Source organism: Canis lupus (assembly GCF_048164855.1).
Source record: "Canis lupus baileyi chromosome 16 unlocalized genomic scaffold, mCanLup2.hap1 SUPER_16_unloc_3, whole genome shotgun sequence".
Taxonomy (NCBI): Eukaryota; Metazoa; Chordata; class Mammalia; order Carnivora; family Canidae; genus Canis; species Canis lupus.
The window spans coordinates 638336-655675 of record NW_027326430.1 but is presented as its reverse complement, the minus strand read 5'-3'; the positions used below and the strand labels follow the sequence as shown (position 1 = coordinate 655675).

General features: G+C 39.0%; 1 long non-coding RNA gene across 5 annotated transcripts in view; it reads right to left on the bottom strand.

The window, feature by feature from the left end:
* LOC140629555 (uncharacterized) overlaps positions 1-17340 on the bottom strand; it is a 570920-nt gene that overhangs the window by 268864 nt on the left and 284716 nt on the right. For all 5 annotated transcript variants that reach the window (XR_012027406.1, XR_012027407.1, XR_012027409.1 and 2 more), the window contains exons 3-4: positions 6470-6538; positions 5282-5316 (exon numbers count right to left, since the gene is read on the bottom strand). This is a non-coding gene — a long non-coding RNA (uncharacterized lncRNA). The remainder of the gene's footprint in view (positions 1-5281; positions 5317-6469; positions 6539-17340) is intronic.

Genomic DNA, 17340 nt, shown 5'->3' with positions numbered 1-17340 from the left:
TCGAGAAGATGAAGTATAGTTAAGAAAAACCAAGGACATTGCCTTAGAAGCAAGAAGAGAAGCAAAACACTGATCTCGGTTAATTCAATTATGGCCCGAGGGTCCCTGGGCTGGTAGAGGATAAAAGAGAAATATCATACATTAGATTTCCATTAAAATTTTTAATTACCTAAGGATGAGATAGGAGGGAGATCCTTAATATTTTTATTCTTTAGATAAATCAGGTTAAGATACTGCTGCACAGGTTGTTCTGCTGATTTCAGGTTATTTATGTTAGAATAATTTAATCCAATTCATACAGGACCCTCTTATTTCCACCATATTTTCCACTCAAATTATTAATATTCTTGTGTTCTTCTGTGGGGGGCACCTCAAGACTTATATTTGTGCACTGATATGGTTTCCTCTGAGAGCTCAAATTTAGCCACAGTAGCTGAGATGGGTACTAATTAGCTAAGTTTAACCAGAGCAGAGATTTTACTAAGATTGCATGAAAATCTCAGTTGACGGCTTCCTCCATAACCAGAGTGAAATTGATTCACTGAAAGCAGAAATTTTTTTTTTACAATAACGTAGTGAAATTCATTTATTAATTCCAGCAGTTTAACTATAGATTACTTTTGGATTTTCTAGACACAAATTAATGTTATTTGTGAATAAGAAATGTTTTATTTCTTCCTTTCTGATCTGTGTCTTTTTTTTTTTTTTTTTTTTCAGAAAATGTTTCAAACGCTAGTCAGGTCCTTCTCTGATCACTGGTGTCTAGGGAATTTGATAGAACACAGTAGGGATTCTAGAAGATTGGGCTTGGATGCAGCCTTTCCAAGATAGAAAGCAACGATGTCTTGGTGTGAAACTGTTAACTCCATTCTTTAGCAAGGAGCCCCTGAAGGGCCTCAGAAACATTATGGTAAGAATCATGATAATAATAATGATCGTAATAACAAGTAATAATTAATAATGATACCAAGTACTTTTCAGCACTACTTTGTATCTAGTACTTTTAAAGAACTTAGCAAGGATTGTTTCATTTGGTTTTTGCCCCAACTCTATGAAACAGACCCTACTGTTCTCCTTTAGCCCATCAGAAAGCTAAAGTTAACAGAGCTAAGATTCAAACTCAAGCCATTGGGCAGATGACAAAGCAAATGGAGCATGATGGGGGTGCTAAGGTCTGCTCGTCTTTTTGGCCTCATCTTCCACCTCTTTTGACCTGGATTCATTAGCTCTGTGATGTGGGAGATTTCTGCAATGGAATGAAGCTACCTCTGAGATATGAGCACTTTAAACATGAGCACCCAAGTAGCTAGGGCTGGAAAGTGAGCTAGACAGACGACCACGAGGAGTAATGCCATCAGGATGTAGGTGACTGTGTCATCAAGAGGGAGTCTCCTTCCTTCCTTCCTCTTTTTTTTTAATCCTTTTTTTTTTTTTTTTTTTTTTTTTGCAAGACACATTGCCCTAATAGAGGAGTGTGGCTTACAGGCAGCCTCCCTTGAATGTGCTTTGGGAGAGAGCCTAATACCTCATATTTTTAAAAAGAAAAAAAAAAAAAAGAAAAGAAAAGAAAAGAAAAAAAAACCTCTCTCTCACACACACACATTCACATATATATCCAAGCCAAAAATATCAAGGCGTTCATGGCTGTTAAAAAGCCAGGGAAAGCTGAGTCGCACCCTTCAATGTTTTTCTTTCAAACACATTGACCACCCTCTCTTCACAACATCTTATTTATTGAAGGGCGAGCTGTCCAAATGGAAGAAAACTTTGCAACATTGAAATCTGGATTCATCCCCAAGTCCTCCTTCCTTGCAGCGCCTCCCACCCCCTCTGTCTCTCCCTCCCTTGTCTCTCCATCTCTGTCTCTCCTCCTCCCCGTCCTGGGCATCAGGGGCTCAAGATGTCCATGGAGAGCTGGAGGGGAAGGGGTTAATCTGCCAGGCTTGGAGCCAGGCCTCTCTTAACTGGGGAATTGGCAGCTAGCAGCTTGGAACGCTGCCTCGAACGTCTGACTGAACGTTTTTATTATCCTTTTTGCCCAAAGGTGGCTTTTAGACACCCACAGCAGCACAGGGCTTTCTGATTGGGATTCGACAGACAGGAGCCAGAAAGCTGTCTGCCCCTTCTGCGATGGCTGGGGAACCCCACGGAGGAAACCACCACCCCCTCCCCAACCCAGGGGTGGACTTGCCCTCCCTCACCCTTCAATAAACTGCAGAGCTGCCAGGGGACTCATAAAATCGGTGGGGAGCTCTGAGAGCAAGGGGGTAGGGAGGGGGAGGGAGGGAGAGGGAGGAGGAGGGAGGGGAGGGGGAGGGGGAGGGGGGCAGGCCCGGCCCAGGGACTCTCAGAGCAGCTGAGGACAGAGACAGAGAAGAAGAGAAGAGCCAGACACAGAGAATGTGATGCCATGAGGGGCCATCAAGTTGAAGGCCAAGGGGAGCTTGGAAGGGAACTGCTGGGGAGAGGACAGAGGGAGAGTTCAGAGAGAAGCAGAGGGCTTCAGGCATCCTCACCCAAGCCCCATCCAGGTCCCGATGGGCCTTTGTCAACGGCAATTAAGCCACGAAGGGCCCGAGTCACCATTTTTATGGAGTTATTTTAATTGCTTCATCCCTCAATTAAAACAGACTGGTTTTCACAGGGGCAAACACTGGCTGCTTGGCGATCTCAGATGAAGGGTCGCAGGCTGGAAGGCCGAGGTTGACCTTTCAGTCCTCTTTCCCTGTTGCCAAGCAAGAAATGCAAAGGCCCCCAGGGATCTGGAAGCATGCTGGGGGGACCTCTAGCAAGGGGCCGTCCTTACCTAAAAGGAGAGCTGTGAGCATCCCAAAAGATGGTGTGGGGGGGGGGGGGGGGAAGGCCAAGCACAGGCCCAGTGGCAAAAAATAAAAAGGTTTTCTGGGGGTGTCACCTTTTGTCTCTTTTCCACATAGCCACCCCCCACTTCCCAGCAACCAGAGAACACATCCATCAGCTCCCGACTCCTCCCTTAAGAACATTCCTAAAGTCCTGGTGTGGAGACCTGGAGAATCAAGATTCTGCAGGACCAAAGCGCAAGTAGGATCCGGGAGTTCTGAAGCATTAAGTGTTTACTTAACAATAATGAAAGTTTCTGGGGTTTTACTGCACACAAAGCACCTCCTTCTCACACATCATCTCTGCACACCCATGACGCCATGGCACACAGAGAATGGCAGATGTTATTCATCATCCCAATTAGCAGAGAAGGGAAGCAACGAAATGGGTCTCAAGGTGTGGTCCACAGACCACATACTAATAATCTTGTTAAAAATGCAGATTCCCCAACTCCACTCTATAGACAGACCAAATTGGACTCCCTGACCAGCTGCATCTTGGCCCAGACCCAAATGATTCCCGATATGCTAAATTTAAGAAGCATAGGGCTCGCAGTTTGGAGTATCTTATCAGTAAGTAGCCCAACAGGGTTTTTCCAGTGGCTCAGTTATTTCTACTTTTATGGAAGATGGCACTGAGGCTCAAAGAGGTTAGGTGCCCTATCAGAAGCCACATCAGAGGCCACTGTAAATTCCTAAGAGATGTAACCAGGAACAGCAAAGAAGAAATAAATACGCAACTAGAAACAGTAAAAACCAAATCTAGCTCTTCGGACTTCTGATCTACACTCTTCTTTTGGCTTCCATTAGACTGCCTCCTTGACACGGGCAGGATTTGACCCTGGTTCTTTCAGAATCCATTATGGACGCTTCTAACATGGGTAACACTAGTATGCACATTTATTTATGCCTCACAGCACCATTCCTGATGAAACAAGCCACTGATGTTGGTTATACTCTTCTAAAGGCAGTCCTATAAAAAAAATGCCCACTTTTTTCTACTCAGACACTATTTTAGTTTTTAACCAAAATCTCTGAGGCAGAAGAAGTGCAAGGATCATTATTCCAATAGTCAAAGTGTAGTAATATTAGGTGTGCCAGGCACCATTCTAAATTATTAATATATGTATTAAGTTAAACAGATGAGCTCATTCACTGTTTTAAAGCAAACCACTGAGGTAAGTACCAGCATTACCTAATGAAGACAGTGAGACCCGACATGACTCCCCACGTTTACACAACCCTAAATTGTAGGGCTGGGCTATGAAGAAGACTTTTTTGGCTTTGGAGGTAGCAAGCTTAACCACCACTAATGTTGCCTCTGCTATGAGAGGCAGAGGGAGATACTGGACATTGGGGTGGGGGAGTTCTATGTAGGTAAGTTTTAATGGAAAGAAACAAAATCACCCCTCATAGTCCAGCACTGGGCCAGCCACATAGAACTATAAATTTATTTTTGCAAAAGGCATCTAAAGGTACCTTTAAAAGAAGTCATCACTTTTAAAATCAATCAACCAATCAAATAACACAGATGTTAAGCGACCATGAAGCTGATGTGGTTTGATAATTTTATTTCACAGATAAGGAAATCAAGGCTCTGAGAGGTAACGCTACCTCTCCAAAGTCTCAGATCACTCAAAGATATCAGGTATTGGCCAAGCTGCCTAGGTTGCAAGTACAATCAGTTTCTTGAAACGGTGCCTTGGGTGAGTATATCAGCAATGGAGGGATCTATTGCCATGATAATGCTCCATCATAAACAATCACAAAACCTCAGTGGGATGCAATAATAAGTGTTTATTGCTCACTAGTCTGGCGTGGTTGGCTAGATGCCTCTGCCGATCCTGACTGGGCTTTCATAGTTTTGGGCTGAGCTGACTGTTGGCTGATCTGGGATGGCCACAGCTGGGGCAAGCTGGCTCTGTTCCACAAATGTCTCCTCCTCTCGCTTGGAAAAAATTCTCATGTCAATGGAGGAGGTACAAGAACACAAGTGGAGATGTGCAAGCGTCATTTCAAGTCTCTGCTTGCCTTGTCATGACTCCAATACTTTCTTCGGTGAAAGCAGCTCACATGGCCAGCCCCCGATCAGAATTAAGGGCACTGTACTTTACCATGAATGCAACTGATCTACCACAGTGAGGGAGGAGGAACAGGATTGTATAGTAAAAACTTTGTCAAGGAGGAGATAATAAGTCAAATAAGCCAAATGACGCGATGTTTTAACCTCCAAGGTCACAGCTTCCATTTGGGGGGCCACTGGCTACATTTAATAAATGAAGAGAAATACATTCAGGGAAAGACTGAATTTCAGAAGTACATATCATTTTACAGAATTAGGTGCACCATGCTGGCAAGTGTTATATTGAATTTGGGGATTCTTACCTTATTCATAGAAAAACGCATAGAAAAATGCATCTTACCTTATGCATAGAAAAATGTCCTTTTTAAGAAGTATCTGAGAAAACAAAATTGAGTATATATCCAATTGAAATTAAATTTTGTTTTATAAATATATATGTTTATATTGTAATTTTATATTATAGATATATGTATATGTCATGCTAAAAAGTAAGTTTGCTCTGGCAACATAAATACAGTTTAATTTTTAAAACATTAATGTATCAGCAATTTATAAAAGTTGAATATATTTGCAGCTTGTCCAGAATTCATCTACAACTAATTTGGATACACATAGTGAAACATTAAAATGCTTTGCTTTGGTTAATTTTCTTAGATGGAGATCTAAAGATTTTTTTTTAATCTTTATTTTGTATATGTATGAGTGTGTGGAGCAAATATCTAAGGATTAAAATCTCTTCCTCAAGAAGGTAAAATTCAAGTGTCACTTTTTTTTTCTTTTTTCTTTCTTTCTTTTTTTTTTTTTAATGGTAACTCTTATTCTTGGTAAAGACCAGAACTATTTTCACCTTTTCTCCCTGGTAGTTGAACTAATTCCATAACTGGCTATTCACTATCATTTCTCAGATCTCTTGAAAAGAGTTTTCTAAAAATTCATATGAACCCACAGGGCCCCAGAAGCATGCTAAAACCCATAAGAGCAAGAAAAGAAAAAAAAAAGAAAAAAAGAAAACAAACACAAGCAAAACAACAACAACAAATGCAATCCTACTGATAGAAACTCTTGCAAAATCTGTTTAAAAAGTATCTCACATACTGTAGCCAAATCCAGTTATAAAACTAAAATATAAACATAAATACTAAACGGCTTCATTAGAATTATTGGCTTTCAAAAACCTGAGATTATAGAGCTCTGGACATGTCATGTTGTATGTCTTTTTTTTTTTTGGATGCCTCTTACATCTTTTTTTTTTCTTTTTCCTTTTTAAATAAAATTGTGCAAACAGGTGAATATTGTACTGTTACAATGGGTGCCTTGCCAGGCCCCTGTAAGAGGTTAATTGTTTAAAATTCAATGTCACAACATTATCCTTTAAGATAAAAGATCATTTTAAACAGGTCAAGTGCAATGCAACTTCTAAATTCAAGAATTCCTAATTGGCTTTGTCAAAACACCCTACTTTCTAGGCTAGTTCCTTTTTTTTTTTTCTTTCTTTCATACTGAAAGGAAATCCTATAAGTTGTTTTACCTGATGATCTTTGATTTATTAGAGGAAACATGTCCCCTTAATCCTGGAGGCAACAGTAACTTCATTAACCTGAAGGTGGAGAAAAGTAAGAGTTATAAAAGTAATATGGATTAAACAAAAGAACAACCCAGAGGTTGACAGATCAGATCAGTTGTGGGGTTTTCTTTCCCACATTCAGGGGCATGTGGGATTGCCTCCTAATGAGTAATTCACTCTTCTTGTGGGACCCATCTATTTGCTATTAAAAGGTTTAATTATTAATCTCCAGTCACTATTTATCAACAACCGCTCAACTTGGTGATGTCTTGGGACATATATCTGTTCTCTCTGGCTGTGGGTTTTCCTCTGTTGGTTCACGGCCTCGGGACTTCCCTGGATGAAATCTGAAACTGGCCCCATACATAGTGGGCCAGGAGAGACAGGAGACACAGGCGGGCCACTCCAGACAGGCAGGTGGTGGGCTTAAGAACCAAGGGAGCTTACTTCCAAGGCCCGTCCTGGGTGGCACAAGACAAGCAGACCTCTGCACCCACTGCAAGAATCTTAAATGTTTATATATAGAGGCCTGGCAGGGTCCAACGTGTCTACACTCCTGAGGGTCTAGACACATCGCCGTCCTAGAAAATGGCTCCAGCTATGAGGTAGGGTGGGGGGTCTCCTACATTTCAAGGACAGAGGAAGGGGTTAGGAGGCTCTGATCGCCTCAAGCCACATCTCCAATATGTGTATGTGTTGGGGGGGTATTGTCTCAAAGACCTCCTCTAGTATCATATTTGACTATGATCTTAGAATTTGTCAGGAAGGATATATGATTGAGTTGCTCTTAAGGAATGCCTGGGGAATCAAATTTTCTTTAGCAGATGTCATCTGGAAGGAGACCAGTTCCACTATACCCAATCTTCGCATACATTGGGGCTTTTAATTTTCCCTACGTGCACAGAAATGCACCAATGGACTTTACCTGTTGAAATGTTTTGTTTCATCTCAACCTATCATTCTGTGTTTCTCCAGGGTATCTATCTGACTGTGTGCAATGATGAAGGTAGCGGGAATGCCCAAACAACTATTTGAAATAATCTATTCAGTCAACATACACGCATACACAGTTTTTGTAGCAGAAAACATCCTCTTTTTTTTTTTTTTTTTTTTTGCTTACTTAAGAGGGGGACTGAATTTGTAGGTAAGAGTCATCAGATAGATAGTCTTACACCGGTCCTATTGTTCCTTGAACGTGTACGCTTCCCATTTGATTATCTGGCTTGCCCTTTGCAAGCAAAACAGCACATTCCTTTCAGGATCTCACTTTTTTCTAATAATAGGGCCGATGGCAGCAAAAAGGATTCTATAAACTCAGGTGGTTATTTACCAAATGGGTGTATCTAGCACGTGTAAATATATATATATTTTTCAACCTGGTTTCATAAACATTATCTCCTGGATTGTTGCAAAAACCACGTTGATAATTCCAGCTGGAACATTTTCAAAGCTTCCTAAATTCCAAGAGCATTTTCCTATATCTTCTTAAAGATACATGGACTATTAGCTTGTATTACAGCTGTCTGTGGATAGAACTTTCCAACCTAATAGACTAAAAATGCCTCAAGAGCAAGGGTTGGTTTTTTTCAACCTCTGAAATCCCCCCGGCACCTGGTACCATAAGAATCAGGGCAGGTATGCCCACTTAGCAAATAATCTGAACTGACCTGCAAGGCTTACTTCATGGGTATGTGGCCTACACAGTTTTCCATGTTACCATGTTCAGAAGGGCCCCGTGCTTGGTTTAACACTCCCGAGGCACCATCTTGAAATTTGTAAAAATTTTTGAACAGGTGTCCCCCGATTTTCATTTTGCACTGGGCCCCACAAATTATATAGCCATTCCTGCTAAGCTATGTGGGTATGTGTAGTAAATAATACACCTTGCACCCCCACACACAAAAGGTTTGGCCCTTTGCCCTCAGATCTTGGGAGCTAAACTCTAAGCCCTTAGAATGTCTTGTCTAAAATGGGTGACTTTGTTTACCTGGAGGTGTTGAGGAATTCCAGCAGTCTGTGTAACAATGAGATTTATTGGGGGAGGGGTGCTTAGGCCACGTGGAGTCAGCTCACCCTCTGCAGGGGCCAGAGACTAATCATACAGGCAGTCAGCCTTGTCTAAGTGACCAACCCTCAATAAAACTCTGGACGCCAAGCTTGGGTGAGCTTCCATGGTTGGCAACATTCTGTGTGTATTGTCACACACTGTTGCTGGGAGAAATAAATATTGTCCAAATGACTCCACTGGGTGAGGACAACAGGAAGCTTATGCCTGGTTCCTCCTGGATCAGCTTTATGCATCTCTTCCCTTTAGATTTGACCTGTTTCCTTTCACTGTAATAAACCCAAATCATGAATATATTAACTTTGTGGAGGTCGACTGGGCCTTCTAGCAAATTATTGAATCCAAGACCACCCTCACTTATTGGGGACTCCCTAAACTCACAGGTGACATTAAAGGGCTCTCATTTCGTCTGACTTACTATTAGGTTTAATCAATGGAGAAGCCACATAAAAGACTGGACAAAATAAGGGAAGGAAGCCCAGGAAATGTATAATCCTGACTCTGTCCCTGTGACACAGCATATTAAGGTGGCTGTGTTCCTGAAGATCCGAGGGCTTACTGCTTCTCACAAGGCATCCTTTTCTAAATAACTCTCTCCTCCTGGTTTCTGGGAACATTTCCCTTAACCTCCTTCAGCAACAGCCCTTCACTGGTAACCCTGGGTTTTTGTCAAGTGGCTCCCCTACATTCAGTGACACCTTTGTGTAGTTGACCCTTGAACAGCATGGGTTTGAATTATGCTGGTCCGTGTGTGTGCGTATTTTTTCCAACAAACACGATACAGTATGGTACATGTCGTTTCTCTTTCTTATGATTTTCTTAATAAGATTTTCTTTTTTCTAGCTTACTTTATCGTAATAAGACAGTGTACAATACACATAACACACAAAATATGTGTTAATTGACTGTTTATGTTATCGGTAAGGCTTCTAGTCAATGCTAGGCTATTAGCAGCCAAGTTTGGGGGAGTCGAAAGTTATACACGGGTTTTTGACTGTTTGGGGTCAACTGTGATTAGTTCCTTTGTAAGTGACCCCCGATTTACTTTTCCTAATTTGAATGTGTCTTCTGTTTCCTGCCACGACCCTGACTGACATAAAATACGGGAACAAAAAGTACGTAAAATTTTTGACGGTCATGGCATTGTCTTAAATTCTGCAACAAAAACTTTAACATATTTGTAACCAAGAAAAAAATATATTATTAAAAAAAAAAGTAATGACATATCTGGACAAGTAGCAATTCCACTCTCCAGACATCCTAGTCTCTAAACTTAGCCCTCTCTTCCTCTGACTGCCTCTCCATTTGAGGACAATAACCCCCCACCTCTCCCTTGCTCCCTCACTATCATCCATTGGTTGCTCTGGCCACTCTATCTTCTCTCCTTCTAACGCTGTGAAAACTTCTTAGAATTGCTGAGCATCTATTTGCAGTTTAATTCTAGACTTTTTGTTTTTATTTTACTTTTAGTAACTATGTATATGGAGGGTGGTTTCTGTGGGGGGAGGCAGGTCGATTGCATCCTCCCTCTGGCCTGGTTCTAACATTCCCAGTGCTGTGCAGAGTGGTGGCAGTGGAGGGCAGGACAGTGGAAAGAAGCAAATAAAAAAAAGAAAGAAAGAAAGAAAGAAAGAAAGAAAGAAAGAAAGAAAGAAAGAAAGAAAGAAAGAAAAGAAGCAAATATGACCAGAAAAGGGTAATTTCTTTTTCAACGAACTCTCCCCAAGAGTGAACAAATCCTCACTATTAAATGTGGCTTGTTTAGTTTTCTAAGAGAAACTTTACCTTATTTGCAATCATTATTTGTTCTTGCAATCATTATTTTTAATAGTAAGGCAGATAAATAAATAATGAAGATAGCAGTCAGGCACTCTGTTCTTTTAGTTGCATGGACTGCTTTTAGCTTAAACCAATTTCTGGGATTACCAGTAGGAAAAGACAGTTTGCAGATATCATATTTAAGGATACCTAGCTTCTCGTAGAATTGTAAGTTGATTAAATGCTTTGTGTAGTACTTTTCATAGGGAGCTTATACCAGGGACTAGAGATGGTTATCGATTAGCGTTCTAGATCAAGGAGGGGGTGGGAAGAAAGGAATTGAAATTTATTGTACTTCTACCTCATGCTATGCACTACAATTCATGCTTTATAGACATTGCCTTAATTAAAAATATTGTGGGATAGATATTATCTCCATTTTATTAACAGGTAACTTGCCCAAATTTTATATCTGGCAAGTCTGATCCAAATCTTCATACATTTTACTATAACAAACTGCTTTCATTGTGTTAAATTATCTAGCAAACATCTTTTCTTCGAATTTTGTTATCTCATAATTTGCCTAGCAGATAGATTTTGTTCAAATTCAAGCACGACAGATTATTTTGTTACATGAGCTCATTTTGTTAGTTTATACTAAGGAGTAATCACATCACCCTAGGAGAATCCTCAGCTATTGCCAAAAGCGGCTTATTCATATAAGAGGCCCAAGGTATTAAGTTAAAATAAACCATCAAAGATCAGAGTTCTGTTGTTCAAAGAAGGATCTGAGCAATAGAATTTCCAAGCATCAACTAATCACGTTTTCGATCTCTAATTTGGCCTGACTAACGACATATCTATCATTTATCAGGTTTTCGATTTACTCTTCACAGCCCGCGGTACAAGCTGTAAATGCTACTGGCACCCAAGCTGACCTTCTGTGGCCCTAGAATAGATTACCAGGTTTAAAAAATATATAGGTGTGACTGTCTGGAAAACTTCAGGTCTGGATTCATGACACGGAGCTGAGTGAGCCACAGATTATCATTTCCTCACTTAGTAGACCAGCCTTTGTTAAGTCTTTTTCACTTACCTCATCCTCTTTTTGGTCCTACTGAGCGAGTCAAAGAGGATCCACCCTGGGGCTTTCACTAAGACCGGCTTTCATTCTGATCCCCCCAATATCCTCTGGATTGGGAGGTTCTCTCAGTTGCTCAAAAACACTGCGTTATTGGCCTTCTGAATTCTGGTCCAAACCACCAAACACAGGCAAACACACAGCAGAAGATAAAAGAGAGTCATTCTGTAGGAAAACTCAACTAGTGGATCTCTAGACTCTAAGAGTCTGGACAGGAAAGAAGAGGGAGACACAGGGGAAAGCAGTGCTGCCTGCCTCAGAGCAGCAGCACCTGGATGTGGCTAGTGACACAGAATCTCCAGTGTCCGTCAGGTCTACTAAAAAAGAATTCGAATTTTAATGAGATCCCCAAGTGATTGGAATGCACATCACATCAAAGTGTTTCTGTGTTCTTCTCTCTCGAATTTATTGAGCTAAAACGAGCATACAAGAAGATGCGCAGCCACCACCCAGAGGAATATAGAAAATGTGTCCATCGTATCTGGAACATTTCCACATGCTCCTTCTCAATCAAAAACAGCTCTCTCGACCCCCTCCCAGAAATGACAATTTTGCTGACTTCGATCATTATATGCTAATTTAGGTCTTCTTGAATTTCATAAAAATAGAATAATTCAAGATGAATTTCTGTTTATTTCTGGCCTCCTTTGATCAAACAATATTTTTGAGATTCATTCATGTTGTTGTGTCAGTAGCTTGTCCTTTTTAAAAAACTACTGTGTAGGGAACCCTGGGTGGTGCAGAGGTTTAGTGCCTGCCTTTGGCCCAGGGCGCGATCCTGGAGACCCAGGATCGAATCCCATGTCGGGCTCCCGGGGAATGAAGCCTGCTTCTCCCTCTGCCTGTGTCTCTGCCCCTCTCTCTCTCTCTGTGACTATCATAAATAAATAAAAATTTTAAAAAAAACTGCTGCGTAGTGATTCCTATAAATATACTACTTTTTTATTATATTCTTCTATTGAAGGGCTTTTGGTATTTTCTAGTTTGGGGCTATTATTAATAAAGCGCTTGTGTGTGGGGGGGTGGGTGTATGCACACGCATGTGTGTGTGGACACATTCTGAGAGAAGAAATGTCTTGGCGTGAATGTGTTGTCATACGTAGGTGTGTGTTTAATTTTATTAGATATTACCAACATGTTTTCCAATGTGGTTGGACCATTTTACACTCCCACGAGCAATAAGATGAATCCCGGTCACTCTACCTCCTTGACAATAGTTGGTATTGTCAGCAGCTTAAATTTAGCCATTCTGGTGGGTGTGTAGTGGGATCTCTTTGTGGTTTTAATTTGAATTTTCAGATGACTAATGAAGCAGAGCACTTTTCATATACATGTTAGCTATCAGACATCTTTTGATAAGGGTCTACTTAAGTCTATTCCCCATATTTTAACTGAGTCATATATATATATTATTCAATTATAGAAATTCATTAATATTCTACACAGTCTTTGTCAGACACATGCTTGATAGGTAGCTCCTAGGACAGTTGTCAATGATCCCCACTTCTTTGTACTCACACCTTTGCATAATCTCCTCTTGGGTGCGGTGCTGGTAGATGAGACCTGTGGCTTATTTCTAATTAGCAGGAGGAAAAATGATATGTCACTACTGAGTTTAGGTTACATAAGATTGTATTGTTGGCATGCATAATTTGCTGAAGCAAGCTGTCATGTTGGAGAGGTCTACACTCAAGGAACTAAGAAAGGTCAGGGCCCTTAATCCAACTTCCCTGGAAGAATTCAATTCTGCCAATCACCATGTGAGCTTGGAAGAAGGTCCCTTCCACGTCCAACCTTCGGATGATATTCCAGCTCTGGCTGAAATCTTGATTTGTTGCATTGTGAGAGATTCTAAAGCAGAAGCCCCAGCTGAGCCATGCTCAAACCCCTGACACACAGAAATTATGAGATTATGTTGTCGCAAACTGCTGAATTTATCATGATTTATCATACAGAAGCAGATGATAAACATGAATTGCAAATGTTTTTCCCAAGCTAACGAATTGTCATTTTGATTGTTGTGGTGGTGGTATCTCAGTGTGGTTTTAATTTGCATTTCCCTAATGAGCCTTTTGGTGTGCTTTTGGCTATAGGGTATCTTCAGTGTGAAGTATCTGTTCAAATCTTTGGCTGTATTTTTAACGGAATTATCTTTCATTATTATTATTGAGTTATAGGATTTTTTTAAATTCTAGTTATAAGTTCTTTTTCAAATTCATATAATGAAAATGTTTTCTCCCAATCTACACTTGGCATTTTTATATGTATTTTTTTTTAATTTTTGTAAAGGTATCTTTTGAAAAACTGCAAAAGAAAGTCTGAGAATTCTAGATAATCAAAAGTGAGCTTTGAAAGAACATCTTGGAGGACATATTTGAAGTGAGAATGATGATTGTGGCTTGGAGGCAAGGCAGCCATTATGAAGAGGTGACAACATTCTGGATAGAGTCTGGATAGAGTGTGCAGGATTTGGCTGTAGGGTAAGAGAAAAATTGAAGAATCAAAATTGGCTCCTGCATTTTGGTTTTGGTAACTGAAAGTTCAAATTTTCTCCTTTTGAAGTATGCTGGTGACCTCCCTTCAAGGTGAAGTATTTCCCAAAGTCTCTACTACTTTCTATTAACCCCAGGCAATAATAAGGCCAATGTCAGTTATCATTTCCCATCATGTTTACATCATTATTTTTTTCTCTTTTACCTTATCTACCTCACCCATTTATATCATCAGGTCGATTCCTAGAGGTCTTCGGTTTTACAAGTCCAGGTACAAAACAACACTTCCCCAGATTTGGTGTCACAAAGTATGTTCTTCTCAACTATGTGTAATGTTGGGCAAACACATGACTTTCTAATATTTAGTTTTCTCATCTGTCAGGTTCCTATCTCACAAAGTGAGGAAAAACATTGTCAATCATAAATTGATGTGAAAAAATGACTATTTACCTCATCTTTTCTTTATCTGAAAAAATGTTTATGACTGCTGTTTCTTTTGGTTCCCACTGAGTCAAAAGCAGTTACTTTCTTTTGCAATACGTTCCTGTTTGATCTTTCTTTTTCCAGTCTCCCATCCACAAATTGACTGTGGTCACCACCACATACTCTATCTAATAAATCTCATTTGTCTTATGACTCTTGAATCTTACTTGACTTCCTGTTTCCCATGAAACTTGAAGGAGCTCTGTTAATTTTCGTCCCCTTCATTGTGAACTGGGTTTTACTTGTGCCAACACATACTTTGCTCCCACCTCCGATTTGGCTTTGACTTGGTTTTCCCTCTCCATGGGGGGCGGGGGGAGGAGCCTTCACTTATATTTCAGTGCCACAATTTTTTTTTTTTTTTTTTTTTTACAAATCTTGCTTCCTTATGAATTATTCTTGCCATTTGCAATGCCTTTCATCCTTTGGACTCTTGAGGAACTTACTTGTCTATATTTCTTTTAGAATTACAAAAATCCTTGTGGTACTTCTTAATGGTTTCCTATTTTTCCAAATAAGGTGTTCTTTTAGAACAGAAGTCATATTTCTCTTTTCTCCACATCCTCAGCAATATTTATCGTTTTGATAACAGGCATCCTAAGAGGTGTGAGATGCTATCTTGTTATGGTTTTGATTTTCATTTCCCTGATGATTAGTAATATAAGCATCTTTCAGTATACCTGTTGGCAATTTGTTTGCACTCTTTGGAAAAATTTTTAATTGTGTTCTTTTCCATTTTAAAATCAGGTTATTTGTATTTTTTTGCTATTGGGTTCTAAGTTTACTTTATATATCTTGTATATTAACTCCTTATTGGATATACATTTTGCAAATATTTTCTCTCATTCCATAGGTTGCCTTTCCATTTGTCTATTTTGTTGACTGTTTCATTTGTTTACAGAAACTTTTTAGCTTGATGTAGTCCAGCTTGCTTTGGTCACCTTTGTATCTGCTGACAAATCCAAAAACTCATTGCCAAGACCAACCTTCCATGTTTTCTTATGGGAATTTTATAGTTTCAGTTCTTAAATGTATGTCTTCAATCTATTCTGAGCAATTTTTGTGTTGGATAAGATAAGGGTCCAATTTCATTCTTTTTCATGTGGCTATCCAGTTTTACCATGACCATTTATTGAAGAGACTATCCATTCCCATTATTCTTGGTGCTTTTATCAAAAATTAGTTGACCATATATGTGTGGATTCATTTCTGGGCTCACTATTCTGTAACATTGATCTATGTGTCTATTCTGTTTTCATGTTAATACTATAGCTTTGTAATATAGTTTGAAATCAGAAACAGTGATGCCCCCAGCTCTGATTTCCATACTCAAGACTGCTTTAGTTATCTGGGGTCTTTCATGGTTCCATACAAATTTTAGAATTTTTTTCCTACTTCTGTAAATAGTTCTGTTGGAATTTTGACAGGATTACATTGGATCTTAGGTCATTTTGAATAGTACGGACATTTTAACATATTATTTTTTCTAATCTGTGAACATAAGATATCTTTCTATTGCTTTGTGTCTTCTTCAACTTCTTTTATCAATGTCTTATAATTTTCAGTGTACATATATTTTATCTCCTGGGTTAAATCTATTCCTAATTATTTTATTCTTTTTGATGTTATTGTAAGTGGGATTATTTCCTTAAAATTTTTTTTAGAGTTCATTGTTAGTGTATAGAAACACAACTGATTTTTGTATTTGATTTTGTATCTTGCAACTTTATTGAATTTATCTGTTCTAAGTTGTCGGGGTCTTCTTTTGGTAAGATTGTTAGATTTTTTTGTATATAATATGCGTTTTGCAAACAGATAATTTTACTTCTTTTTTGATTTGGATACTGTTTTTTTTCTTGCTTAATTGCTCTGGCTAAGGCTTTCAGTGCTATGTTAATAGAAGTAACAAGAGTGGGAACCCTGCACCTTTGTTTTGTTCCTGATCTTAAACGAATATAACATAATTATTCTGAGTTTCATCCATATTGTTGACATGTATCAGTAGCTTGTACCTTTTTATTATTAGCTAGTATTCCATCATATGGGTATGCCAGCAATTGATGGACATTTGGACTGTTTCTAGTTTGAGGCTATTTTGAATAATGCTATTTACTTTTGTAGAAGTTCTTGTGGGGATATATGTTTTCATTTTACTTCAGTATATACCTAATAGTGGAACTGCTTGATCACATGATACATTTATGAATTTATATTTAACTTTTTAAGAAGGTGCCAGACTGTTTTCCAAACAGATAATTTTTAATTTAAAAATATCCAGGAGTCTTCAAATCTCCCAAAAGAAGGACCACCAACAAAGGAAAGAAAAACGTTTTGACAGACAGTGAAGTTTTGCTATTGCTATACTTATGTAGATGTATATCTTTAGTACCAACAACCAAACCAGGGTTTTTTCATTGCTTTTCATTACCTGTAAACCAAAACCTATAAGGTGATTTGGAGAAATCCTACATAATTCTAATCTATTTCTATTTAATGATGATAAAGTATTTTAATGTCAAAAAACAAATAGCATATAACAGAAATATACTGACTTCGAAAGTTAACTGGGAAATTCCAAGTGACCCATGAAGGGGAATATCACAATCTCACTTTATAGTGATTATTGACATGAGTTCCTGGTTTCCTTTAGAGAATTCTCTCAAAGCATATAGGATTCTTTCTCCTTTCAGATGAGCCAGATCTATCATAGCCAACATCACTTATATATTTATATATTAAAGATTTATTTTATGCTTTTTCTTAAAAAGCAAAAATGATGGTCTTCAAGTGTTTAGTAGAAATGAGCAACGCTGTTTGATCTAGTTGGATGAATATCAAAATTGACATCTATTCAGATGTGGTCTGTACAAAACATCTTTTGTTTTTTTCTAGGAAG